Source organism: Lactuca sativa, chromosome 3 (genome assembly GCF_002870075.4).
Source record: "Lactuca sativa cultivar Salinas chromosome 3, Lsat_Salinas_v11, whole genome shotgun sequence".
NCBI lineage: Eukaryota > Viridiplantae > Streptophyta > Magnoliopsida > Asterales > Asteraceae > Lactuca > Lactuca sativa.
In genome coordinates, this window is record NC_056625.2 from 264,904,042 (window position 1) to 264,917,289 (window position 13,248).

Below are 13,248 nucleotides of genomic sequence, written 5' to 3' on the forward strand. Positions count from 1 at the left end.
TTCTGTTTCACTTTTGTTCTTTTTACGTGTTTTTTCTTGTTTGTTTGCAGTTGTTTCATGACCTGAGGATCTGATACACCTCTGGTCCCTCCTCTCGAAGACCCGGAATCCACACTAAGGAGGAACAAAGGAAAATCCGTTGGAGAATTCGTTTCTTCAAAGAATTCGCCACTAAAGAACCTCAAGTCCGTTTTCAGCAAGAAGAAGAGCAGTAAATCAGGAGCATTCAGTGCCTCTGTAGCAATCGAAGACCCGATTAAAGAAGACACCGAGTACGAGACCGAGGGAGAAGAAGAACCTACATACGAGCACGAATCCGATTTTGAGGGCGATTTAGCTATTACTATGGCTAATATCGATGAAGTCCCCATGGGGGAATGGAAGAAGAGGATGCGCGATGACACTGGACCGAGACTCGTGCAACCCGCAATTCCCGCAGCTGCTACCTTTAAGCTTAAGGGTCATATCCTTGCTTTGCTCAAGGATATCCCCTGCACTGACAAAGACCACGAAGATGCCTACAAGCACTTGGATGAAGTTAATGATGTAGCTGATTATTTCAATGTTCCCAACGTGCCTCAGGAAACGCAGCTACTTCGCATGCTTCCGGTTACATTGAAGGGTGCTACAAAGGATTGGCTCAAGTCACTGCCCCTCGAATCCATCACTACATGGGCCCAACTGAAAGAAGAGTTCATTGATCAATTCTGCCCCCCATCCAAGATATCTAAGCTCAAGAAGGCCATAGCCAACTTTGAATAACAAGCTGGAGAGTCACTATATGAAGCTTGGGACAGGTACAAGAGCTTGCTAAGGAATTGCCCGCATCATGACCTCAATAGTCAACAAGAAGTCTCCATATTTTATGATGGATTAAATGTTACAACAAGGTAATTACTTGATTCGCAAGGTCCACTTACGAAGAAGGCACCTCCAATGATAAAGCAACTAATTGAAGAATTCTCTAAGCATTCTAGAGATAACTATAATCCAAGAAATGATGTAACAAGGGGGTCCGCCTATGCAGCTTCAGAAGACTTGTCAGTAGTGATGGCCATGTTGTAAAACATGGATAGGAGGATGGACAAAATGGACCAAACGATACATGCTATACGGGTGGGGTGTGAAAACTGCAATGGGCCTCATCTTACTAGAGACTGCAACTTGGATGAAAATGGTAACAAGAAGGTGCAAGTATGTTACTCAAGTGGGGATGATGAAGATTGGCGAAAACCAAAGAAAGAGTGGCTCCTTTATGAAGAGTACAAGAAGGCCAAGGAGGAGAAGTACAAGCAAAAAGGAAGAGGTTTTTACCAAAAGGAGGAGTCGGCACAAGAAAGAAAACCAAGTTTGGAAGAGATGCTTACCAAATTTGTAGTTGCTTCAGAAAAGAGACATAGTGATCATGATGCTGCAATTCAAGAAACAAGAACCATGCTTAGATACCAGCAAGCATCTATCCACAACATAGAAACGCAACTTGGGCAACTTGCTCAACAAATAACCCAAAGATCACCGGGCGAACTTCCTAGTAAAACCGAAAATAACCCACGAGGCGCGCACATAAACATAGTCACAACAAGAAGTGGGAAGATAATCACTCCTCTGGCCCCTATTCAGAATGAAGCACCCAAAGAATTGCAGAAGGAGGATGCAGAAACTCAAGACCAAAATCAAGATCTTCATAAAGCAGAGCCTACTCGCCGAGTCCACTGCCAAACTCGAAAAATCAGATTCCTGAAAAGCCCTTTCAGCCTCCATTGCCATATCTAACCCGAGCTAAGAGAGAAAAGCAGGAAGAGGAGTACCATAAGTTTCTTGATCATATTAAAGCTCTTCAAATCAACATACCCTTCATCGAAGTTTTTGCACAAATGCCAAAATATGAAAAATTCCTTAAGGAACTTCTCGCTAATAGAAGGAAGATGGAGGAAGTAAAAAAGATAGTTCTTAATGAGAACTGCTCAGCTGCCATGCTAAACAAGTTACCAAAGAAGAAGGGTGACCCGGGAAGCTTGAATTTACCTTGCCAATTTGGTAACTTGGCTACCATTCATGCTTTGGCCGATTCGGGAGCAAGTGTGAACCTCATGTAGTATTCATTCTTCAAGAAGCTGGATCTCCCGAAACCAAGGCCAATTCGTATGGCGATTCACTTAGCAAACAAGACGGTCACCTTTCCAAGAGGAATATGTGAAGACTTATTGGTCAAGGTGGACAAGTTTGTATTTCCCGCAGATTTTATAATTCTACACATGGAGGCGGATCCTCAAGTCCCGATCATCCTTGGAAGACCTTTCCTCAAGACGGCAAGTGCTATAGTAGACATGAGAGACTCGAAGCTTACTTTACGGGTAGGAGATGATTCAGTCACTTTTGGGGTTGATCAAGCTATGAAGCATTCAAGGAATAGTGATGACGTGGCGTTCTCAATTGACATGCTTGATGAATTGATGGAGGAATGCAATAACGAAGATCCCAACTAGTCCACCATTTTTTATGAAGAATTTGATGCTGAAAAAAGACTTATTGGAGATCGAGAGGCTGCTGGAAGAAGCTGAGTATGAAGAATTGATGAAGCAATCTGACAAATCAACTCGCCGAGTAGGGCCGATCTACTCATCGAGTCCATGCGAAAAGAAAATTGAATTCGTGAATTCAGCTGCCAACTCACCGAGTCCCTTACCTGTACTCGACGAGTACACCATGCAGATCGAAAAAACAGATCTCGAAACGTTACCAGATTACTTGGATTATGCTTTCCTTGAAGATGGTCATCAAAAGCCAGTGATAATAGCCTTTGACCTCTCCGAATCTGAAAAGGAAGAACTAGTTCAAGTTTTGAAGAAGTGAAAGCGGGACATAGCATGGAGCATTACCGACATCAAGGGAATAAGCCCCTCTTATTGTTCTCACAAGATTAATCTGGAAGAAGGAGCAAATCCGGTTGTGCATCACCAAAGAAGATTAAACCCAAATATGCAAGAAGTGGTCAAGAAAAAAGTGGTCAAGCTTTTAGATGCGGGGATTATATATTCCATTTCCGACAGTCCGTGGGTGAGTCCGGTCCAAGTGGTGCCCAAGAAAGGAGGGATGACGGTCATAACCAACAAGAAGAATGAGCTTATTCCGACACGAACGGTAACCGGTTGGAGAGTGTGCATCGATTATCGAAAGCTAAACGATGCCACTCGTAAAGACCATTTCCCCTTACCTTTTATTGATCAAACGTTAGAAAGATTATCGGGCCATAGTTATTATTGCTTTTTAGACGGCTTTTCGAGTTATTTCCAAATACCCATAGACCCAATGGACCAAGAAAAGACCATGTTTACTTGCCCAAGTGGGACCTTTGCTTATCGATGCATGCCTTTTAGGTTATGAATGCACCCACGACATTTCAAAGGTGCATGACAGCCATATTCCACGATATGGTGGAAAAATTCATGGAAGTATTTATGGACGATTTTTCTGATTTTGGATCTTCCTTCCATGATTGTCTCACAAATCTTGACTTAATGCTTGCTAGGTGTGAAAAAACCGACTTAGTCCTTAATTGGGAGAAATGTCAATTTATGGTCAAGGAGGGTATAGTTTTAGGCCACAAGGTTTCCAAATTGGGAATTGAAGTGGATCGGGCAAAGATTGACACCATTGCCAAATTACCCCCACCAACTAATGTGAAGGGCATTAGAAGTTTTATAGGACACGCGGGTTTTTACCGGCGTTTTATAAAAGATTTTTCTAAAATAACTAGACCTCTAACACAACTGCTTTTAAAGGATGCACCATTTAATTTTACTAAAGAGTGTTTAGAGGCGTTTGAATTCTTAAAGGAAAAATTGACTAATGCCTCGATCATTGTTGCCCCAAATTGGGATTTACCATTTTAAATAATGTGTGATGCTAGTGATTTTGCATTAGGAGCTATCCTTGGTCAAAGGGTTGATAATCACTTTCGACCCATTTATTATGCTAGTAAAACTTTAAATCCGGCCCAAGAGAATTACACCACCACTAAAAAAGAATTATTAGTTGTGGTGTACGCTTTTGATAAATTCCACCCTTATTTAGTTCTATCAAAAACAACTATTTTTACTGACCACTCTGCCGGGGACGGAGGGTGAGGCAAAGGAGTGAGCGGGTACGGGAAGACCCACCGGTTATTCCAATGGAGGAAGAGAACGACGGGTGGAACCAAGTTGAGTACCGGAGATACTTGGATGATATTAGGAGAGTTGTCAATTATAATAATCAATCATTTGAGTATCTTTTCCAACAAATGAATATCGCCCCGAGGCCCGGACCCGGTTATCCCTATATTACGAATTGGGAGGAAAGGATGCGGAGAGACAATGAAGGAGGAGGAAGTGGTGCTAGAGGAACTAACATGGAGGAGGAAGAATGAAGAGTTTTTTATTATTTATTTTGTTTTTTTATGGTGTTTGATTTGGACAATTGTTGAACTTGGATGATTGTTTTATTTAGGACTTTTATTTGGTTGCTTTCACTCGTGGTTGCATTTTTTTCAGGATTGGAAGGTTAGGATGCATATAGAAGTCTTAATGGTCAATGTTCAAGTGAGGAATGTTCAATTAAGAGTGCGAAGTGTTTTCATTAAGGTTGAGTCTGTTAGAGTTGGGAGTGATAGAGTGCATTGTTACTGGAGTAATTAGAAGAAGAGTCACTGAATTACCCCAATTCAACACCTCAGTCGAAGAGTAAACGAGTTGGACAACTTTTTCCCAACTCAGCGCCTACTCGTCGAGTGCACATAGCCTACTCGGTGAGTACATGGGTAATTACCCGACATAATTGCAAGTTGGCAACTAACTCGCCGAGTACACGATACTACTCGCCGAGTTCGTTAACATTTTTCGAATTTCAGAGCTGTTTTGGGCACATTCAATGCATTACTTGTCCATTTTTCGTGAAGAGTCATTACTAGAGGTTTATAGGAGCTTTGTCCTACATTTTTGATATATTTGCATATCTACCACACGAGATTTTGACACCCAAAACATGGATGAGCTGTTCCCATGTCTAAAGTCAATTGAAGATGGAGTTGAAAAGAAGAGATATCAACCTAGCGACTGCTACCCCAGGGGAGTTTGTTCCAATTCTCTCTATATTTCATATTTTTATTTTTTTCATGTATGATATGCAATGAGGACATTGCATAAAATAAGTGTGGGGTAGGGGGTTGGTTAATTTCTAGTAAATTGAGAATCTTAATATCGTAATTTAGGTCTATTTTAAATTTTTTTGCATTCTTGCATACCAAAAATGTGACTTAGGAATTAATTTAGAAAATTTTGGTAAAAAGTAATTAGGATTCCATGTTAGAATTGTGTTGATGATTGCATGAAAACCCAAATGTTTAGTTGAGCCTATATACGTTATAGTGCATTTGTGTCCCCCTTATTCTAGTGAAATCATGGAACAAAAACACGACCTCGCTCAGCCCGAAGGATGCAATATCTTTAGCATCGTGTACCAGAAATGTATCCAGGAAAATTATTATCGTTAGCCAATAAAGGTTGAAGTTGAACGCCCCTGCTTAATTAAGCATGTAGGTTTTTGAGTGAAAAAAAAGTGAGGTACATGTTAAAAAGAGAGAGAGAGAGAGAGAGAGAGAGAGAGAGAGAGAGAGAGAGAGCGAGAGAGAATTGCAATAAAAGTTTGAAGAATTTTGGAACAACTAAAATGAAGATTAAAATATCAAAATTCCAAGAGTTCAAAAAGTTGATGATACCAAAAATCAAACAACAAGGTGGTGAATTCAAAGAAATCAAAGGTCAAATTATCAAGAAATTGAAGAATTCCAAAGAGCTCAAATGTGGTATCATAAATTGTAATTGTCTAGATTATGTATGCTTGGGTTGCTCAACCAAAAATACCTTGAGGATAGGAGGTTTTTTGCGGATGGATTCGGAGGGATGCATAAAATGAGCATTGTTCGGGATGAGTGGGCGAATGTTTATGAGGATTGTGAGTATTTAGAGTATGGGGGTATTTAGGAAAATTTTAGACACAAATGCATGCGTTGCGGTCTTGGCATAATGGCTGGGTTAGATTGGAGTTGTCATATGTGGTTCTAATGTGTTAAAATTCAGTTTTGCTTGGGGGCAAGCAAAAGTCAATTGTGGGGTATTTTGATATTTACATAATTAGTCATATGTTTAGCATACATTTTTATTCATTTTTAGCTAATTATGTGCATAATATGGACAAAAGGTACTTAATAATGCTTAAATTTTGTTTTCAGTCCAAAATACATGCTTGGAAGTAAAAAGGAACAAGTAGAAGCAATTAGAGACCAAATAATGAAGAAAGAGGAAAAACACACCAACTCGGCGAGTCCGCGAGGCTACTCGGCGAGTACCCAAGAATGTTCCCGAAGATAAGTCAAGACTCCTGGCCATACACGTTTTTTACGCATCTACTCGGCGAGTTGGGTGACCTACTCGCCGAGTTGCCCCTGTTTTGTGATAATTATAAATATTGAACCTTTATTCGAATGGGGAACCTTTTCTGGCTTTTGGGAGTTACACCTATGATTGAAGAACCCTACGGAGAGCTGAGAAACCCTAACCCTCGATCTTTTAAAGAATCAAGGCAACTTAGGTTATACTTTCCACTTAATCTTAGGAATTAAGCATGTCTAGCCTAGTTGAATTTGTTTTTGAGTTTGTTTTTACTATAACCATGAGCTAAATTCGTATTGTTTCTGTTTAGGAAGACCAAGTTACTCCTATGGTTTAATTATTATTTTTATTGATTGTTTATTGGTGATTTTATTAAATTAAGTTTGTTAAATAACCTTATGAATTAACCAAAACTATTTTATGTTAATTGAAAGACAATTAAGTTGTATGAACATCTCTTAGTTGTTAACCACATATGTTTATGTGACCACTTTATCATATGTCTAAGAATAATGAACATGAAACTAGAGTTAATAAGAGAATGGGTAAATTAATGTGTGAGCTTGTTTGAGAAACCAACAAACAAGAGGTTAATTGAACCACCAACTTGATTAACCAATTACAAATCTTATTTAATCCAAACAATTAAACTAGGGAATTAATTAGTTTAAACAATTGGCCACTGCTTGAATTAATTAACTGTCTAAGGGTTAGTAGTAATGAACATGAACCTAACCACTATAGTTGGTAACCAGTAACAATTAATTTATCATATTATCATATAATTAACCATAAGAGTGAATTGGTTGGACCTAAACAAAAACTCTTTATCAAATTTGGTGAATTTGTTACTTGTTCTAGTTGTTTAGTTAATTACGTGCTTAGGTGGTGTGTGTAACTTTCTAGTCTTGCAAAACTAGAGAAAAACCCTTTTACTTTTATTACTTGCTTAGTTAAAATTAGTTATTAGTTTAATTTCCGTTCCATGAGTTCGACACCCTACTTATCCAACTATACCACTAAAAGACAGGTTCACTGCCTTTGTGTGCTAAATTTATAATTTAAAAGTAGGAATAAAACAAGTGCATTTAACACACATCAATGGTCATTATGGAAATACGTTTGAATAGCAGCGGGTATAGAATCTTTATGAGAACCCTAACCCTAACTCAAGGTTTCAACCGCCATCCATGAAGTCAGGCCCCCCCCCCCTCGTTCACTGTTCTGATCAGTCGAAGTAGCCCGTCGTCCGCCGCTGCTTGCTAATGACCGCCACCGTCGTGCTTTGCTGTCGGCGACAAGAAGAACCATCAGTAAATCTGTGAGGACCACTGCTATCTCTCTGTCACTATTCTCTTCTTATTCTGATCGTTGGTCGCCATTCTCATCCGCACCTGTCCGCTTCCGGTGTTGTTCCGACCATCCCTCGCTTCTGAGCTCGTTATTAAGCTGCTAGCCGCCGTCATCGCTTGTTCAACCAACAAATGAGGTTGTTTCACTGCCTTTCCATCCGACTTCCATGAGCCACCGTGAGGTGGTTGTGATTTGGAGTGTTTCCCTTGTTTAGATCGTGTTCGTGGACGAAAAAGCATCGAAACCACCATGGTGGTCATTACCTTGCTGCCGCCGTGTAACCTTCCTTCTGTCGGATCTTGACACCATCAGCCACTGCTAAGAGTTTGTGTATGGGTGTGTATCCTAGTAGACCTATTGTGTCTGTTTTTCATAAGATTGTACATGGCTTGTTGGCCGGAAAAGCCACCATCACCACCAGCCAACATTAGAGTGTATGTGTGAGTGTTAGTTAGTTAGTGTGTGTGTGTGTGTGTTTATTTTTGGATTAAGCATTGTAGTTGTAATTAGCAAAGAATAATGAAAAGAACCATAACCACCACCGTAAGGTGGTGGCCGCCGCCGTGAACCGCCGTTGACCACCACTTCCCAAGGTGGTAGTAGGTGGTGTCCCACAAGCAAAACCCTAAATGACCTAATGAAAGCCTAATGGGCTTAAAGATTAGTTTTGGACCATGTTTGGGCAGGAAACCTTAATTAGGGTTTAGAAAACCCTAATTTTAGAAATGTGGGCCTTGGACTTATTGGACCTACCTTTGGGCTATTGGGATTGGATTGTGTATTAAGCCCAAATTATTCCATGTCATTTATCTAGTAGAGTAAAGGACTTAATGGATTAAGTCCATAATGGGTTAAGTAACAAACACTTAACCCTAATCATCATTTTATGTAAAAACCTAATTTCACTTGGACCTTGAGTTGGGATTTCCTATTGGGATTTGGTAATTGGGCCAATATGGGCCATCCAAGAATAATCTTATGGACTAGAATATTTAGATGGGCTTTGGGGTAAGGCCTATATAAGGGTTTGGGCCCAATTTGGAAAATTAGGCCATAGATGGGCCATATTTTGGGCCTAGATGGTTGTATGATATTGGGCCCTTAGAATGAGATATGTTGGAATGGACTGAACAATTGGGCCTTAAGGGAAGACCATGTAAAGGTTTGGGCCCAATTTTGAAAATTAGGCCATATGATGGGCTTAGGTTCATTATTAGACTTTTGGGCAGTTGGATTAGGCCTTAGGCTTAAATCAAGCTAAGTTAGGGGTAAAGTAGCCTTTACCCAAGCATGGACTTATGGGTTTATGTGATGGAACCCAATTGTTGATTGGGTGTTATTTTGATGTTGACGGATTCGGGAATCTGTCATCCAACAACTAGGGTTTTATCAGCGGGACTTCAGCTGTGTTAGGGGAGTTTTCCTCCAGTAGGAACGGGTCTAAGGCACCAATGTCGGCCCGTATATGTGATATGTTAGTAGTTGAGTATGGGCGGGGCCCAGATCTCATTATTATCAGAGTATAGATATCAATCAAATTGTTGGATTGTTGTACTTGTATGTGTTTGTTATATATGTGAGTGTGGGTGGGCCCGTATCTCATTATAAGATGAGTGTGGGCGGGGCCCGTATCTCATCATTAGCTGAGTGTGGGTGGGGCCCGTACCTCATCATTACTTGCGTATGGTTATTGATATAATGTTAGGTTGTGTACTTGTTGTCTGTATGATACCTGTATGTGCTTGTTTATGTATGTGAGTATGGGCGTGGCCCGTATCTCACAGTCAGAAGAGTGTGGGTGGGGCCCGTATCTTATAGTCAGCGGAGTAGGGGTGGGACCCATATCTCCTAGTAGTGGAGTGTGGGCAGGACTCGTATCTCCTAGTTAGCGGAGTGTGGGCGGGGCCCGTATCTCCTAGTTAATGGAGTGTGGGTGGGGCCCGTATCTCCTTGAGTGTGGGCAGGGCCCGTATCTCTTGGTAGCAATGATTATGTGTATGGTATGTGGTAGTTTGGGAAGACTCACTAAGCTTCGTGCTTACGACTTTCAGTTTTGGTTTCATGTACTTCGGTTTCAAACGTGGAGCTCAGGATGATTGCAGTGCACACACCATTTGTTATAGTCTGGGAGGTTTTCACTCTGATATATTTGACAGATGTTTATGATAATTCGAGATACACGACTTATGGTTTTTATAGGTTATTTGATATTATGGTTTTCTTAATGAATTAAAAACGAAATTTTTATACTGTATTTTAATTTTGGGATGTTTCAAGTTGGTATCAGAGCCTTGGTTTGAGGGATTCAGACACACTTTCGGGTGTGTATGAACTCAAACTAAGGAATTGGTATAGAAATTTTCAAAAGGAAAATCATTTTTTTTAAAAGGAGTTTTGAGAAAAGAAACGAGTTTTAGAAAAAGTGAAAATAATTTTTAGAAAGAAAAGAACTTTGAAAAGAGAAAATGGCATCGTGCATGCAATCAGTCGAGCTCAAGTAAGTACTCCTAAATTACCCATACAAGTTTATGCTATATTATGATTGTCAGCTTTATTAAAACAACATGCTAGATTTGACTGAGGATCTAGGAATGATGCCTTATGTGCATGTATTATGTGTATCAGCTTATGAATTGCATGCTAGTACAAATCAGACAGTGTGATAGCCAGAGTAGTATGTGCTTGATTATGTGTACTCAATACCCGAATTTCTGCTTGCTTTGTGCTTTTAGGAGTTCTAGTTGTATTTCACTAACTAGTAAATGAATATGTTAAATTACATATTGCAAGTACTAAATAATTCCAGAAGATTAGGTCAAGCTCTATTTCGCAGCTCTTGTTTGAGTCCAACCGTTGTAGGGTAGGACCTCTCATTCGAAGAATTATCTAGTTTGAGTAATATGTAATAGTATTCGCGAGCTAGTTAAGGGAAGAAAGCTGGGACTTCTCATGCAGCTGATGGCAGAGAGTGAGTTGGTGATTACCCTAGGGCAAGCCTAGGATGAGAGTAACAAAGAGCAGCAACAGTAGAAGGGACTTGGTGGAGTCAAGGCAGTTCTTGAGGAAAGTATGGATAGATGTGGAAGGTAGTATGGGCTCGTACTACTGAAAGCAGAGGATTTGTACTCGAATCAAGGAACTTTGAGATAAGACCAGGGAACTTGTAGTGTGTGAGATCCCTCGAATTTTGATGAGTATTGTGATGTTAGTGGTGGTATATTACAGAGTATAGTGACGCTACGTGGTAGACCATATGGTAGTTCTGGTGTCAACGAGGGATCAGGCTCAGACTCTGTAGTCGGGTAGCTCGATGATCAGATGAGGAAGTTCATTCCATCTAAGATTACGCGTAATATCATTGACCGGACTCTTGTGATCCTCGGTATGATAAAGGAGGGCCTAATAGAGATTTGCGATGAGAGGTCGAGTGCAACCTGCACTGAGATAACAGTCATGATAGGGAACCGTACGTTGATGTTTCATGAATTCAGAGTTTGTGAGGCTTTAGATTGCCATGGGGGTTAGGGACCCCATTGTTAGCAGCGGGTGGTTGGCAGATGTCACCAACACTTATCGTACCAAACGTTGTCTTAAAGGAGACAAGATTCGACTTACTTCCTGTCTCCTGAGGGACAAAGCACGATATTGATTAGAAGAGGTTGGAAGTGAGATAAGTGATGAAGCGGTTTATGCTATGTCATTGGATGACTTTTAGACCAGATTCTGGGCAGAGTGTGCCCTGGCGATTAAGGCGCAACAGTTGGCGCGAGAGTTGTTAGATCTCCACCAGACGACTGAGACCGTTGCATTGATCATTGCCAAGTTTTAGGAAAGAGCTTACATGGTACCGCAAAATGCAGCAGAAGAGGAGGTGAGTAAGGTAAGATATCAGAACATACTGTAGAATGATAGCAGGGAGATCGTGAGTATCTCGAGGTGCAAGACCCTAATGCTATGAATTCTAGAGCTTGAGAAGTGGATATGGACTTGGAGCACATTGGTAAGAGGGAACCATATCAGTTGCTTATATTGAGGGGTCTCGGAAGGAGACCCTAGATTTCGGATCAACTTCTGAGGGACCAGCAGGGTTAGATTCAATACAACACATGCGGGAAACTACATGATGGAGTCTTTCGTTCCAAGGGTTTGAGTAAGTGTGACCCTGAGTTATCCTCGATTTGTGTCTGAATTATATTTTCAAGAGATTCCATGCGCCAATTGCATACCGAGAAGCATTCGTGAATAGTGATAGAGCATCTCCCAAATTGCGAGATTGGGAGAGTACAATGTCATTTTGGTTTATTCCAAGACTGAGGAGCAGCACGAGAAGCACCTGAGGGAGGTGCTGGAGACTTTGAGGAGGGAGAGACTTTCTGCCAGGTTCTCCAAATATGAGTTCTGGTTGCGCGAGGTGCAATTCCTTGGGCACCCTGTCAACCAGAAGGGTGTACTGGTCGATCCGGCCAAGATAGAGGCCGTGATGCAGTGGGAGATTTCGAGGTCTCCAACTAAGATGCGGAGCTTCCTGGGTTAGTAGGTAGTTACAGGAGATTTATTCGAGATTTTTCCAAGATTGCAGTTCCTTTGACTCGACTGACCAAGAAGTCGGTGGCCTTTCACTGGTGGCCTGAGGAGCAGGCAACCTTCGAGACTCTCAGACAACGATTGTGCGAGACACCAGTTCTCACCCTGCCAGAGGGTGTAGATGATTTCATGGTTTACTGTGATGCTTCGATCACAGGTATGGGTGCGGTACTGATGCAGTGGGGTCACGTGATAGCAAGCCTTAGGGAATCATATTGGGAATTCCAGTCAGGACAAGTTGAATGTTAGGTCAAGTGTGTGTTCGACCCAATATGTAGAGTGTTGTAAGTTTACGGGTGTAGCCGTAACATTCACTAGCAGTCAGCTAGTGTTAGAGTGTTGTAAGTCTGCAGGTGTAGTCGTAGCATTCACTAGCAGTCAGATAGTGTTAGAGTGTTGTAAGTCTGCGGGTGTAGCAATAGCATTCACTAGTAGTCAGATAGTGTTAGAGTGTTGTAAGTTTGCGGGCGTAGCCGTAGCATTCACTAGCAGCCAAATAGTGATAGAGTGTTGTAAGTCTGTGGGTATAGCCGTATCATTCACTAGCAGCCAGATGGTGTTAGAGTGTTGTAAGTCTGCGGGTGTAGCCGTAGCATTCACTACCGGTCAGATAGTGCTAGGATGTTGTAAGTTTACGGGTGTAGCCGTAGCATTCATGAGGTCGGCAGATAGTGATAGAGTGTTGTAAGTCTGCAGGCGTAGCCGTAGCATTCACCAGGTTGGTAGATAGCATGATTGCATTGTTAGAACATGGAAGGAATAGTAGAACTCACCAGTTTGGGTGTAGCAGTAAGGATATGGAAATCCCCGAATTGATTTATGGATTTCCTCAAAGGGATTAGACCTGGTTGAGTCAACGATAAGACTGTATGAACGCCAATAC

At 41.2% G+C, this 13,248-nt stretch overlaps 1 non-coding gene across 1 annotated transcript; it reads right to left on the reverse strand.

Moving 5' to 3' along the window:
* Positions 1-729: 729 nt before the first annotated feature.
* On the reverse strand, positions 730-836 carry LOC111919158 (small nucleolar RNA R71). The gene has a single exon (XR_002859416.1). It is a non-coding gene; the product is annotated as a small nucleolar RNA R71 (small nucleolar RNA).
* Between the last annotated feature and the right edge of the window lie 12,412 nt (positions 837-13,248).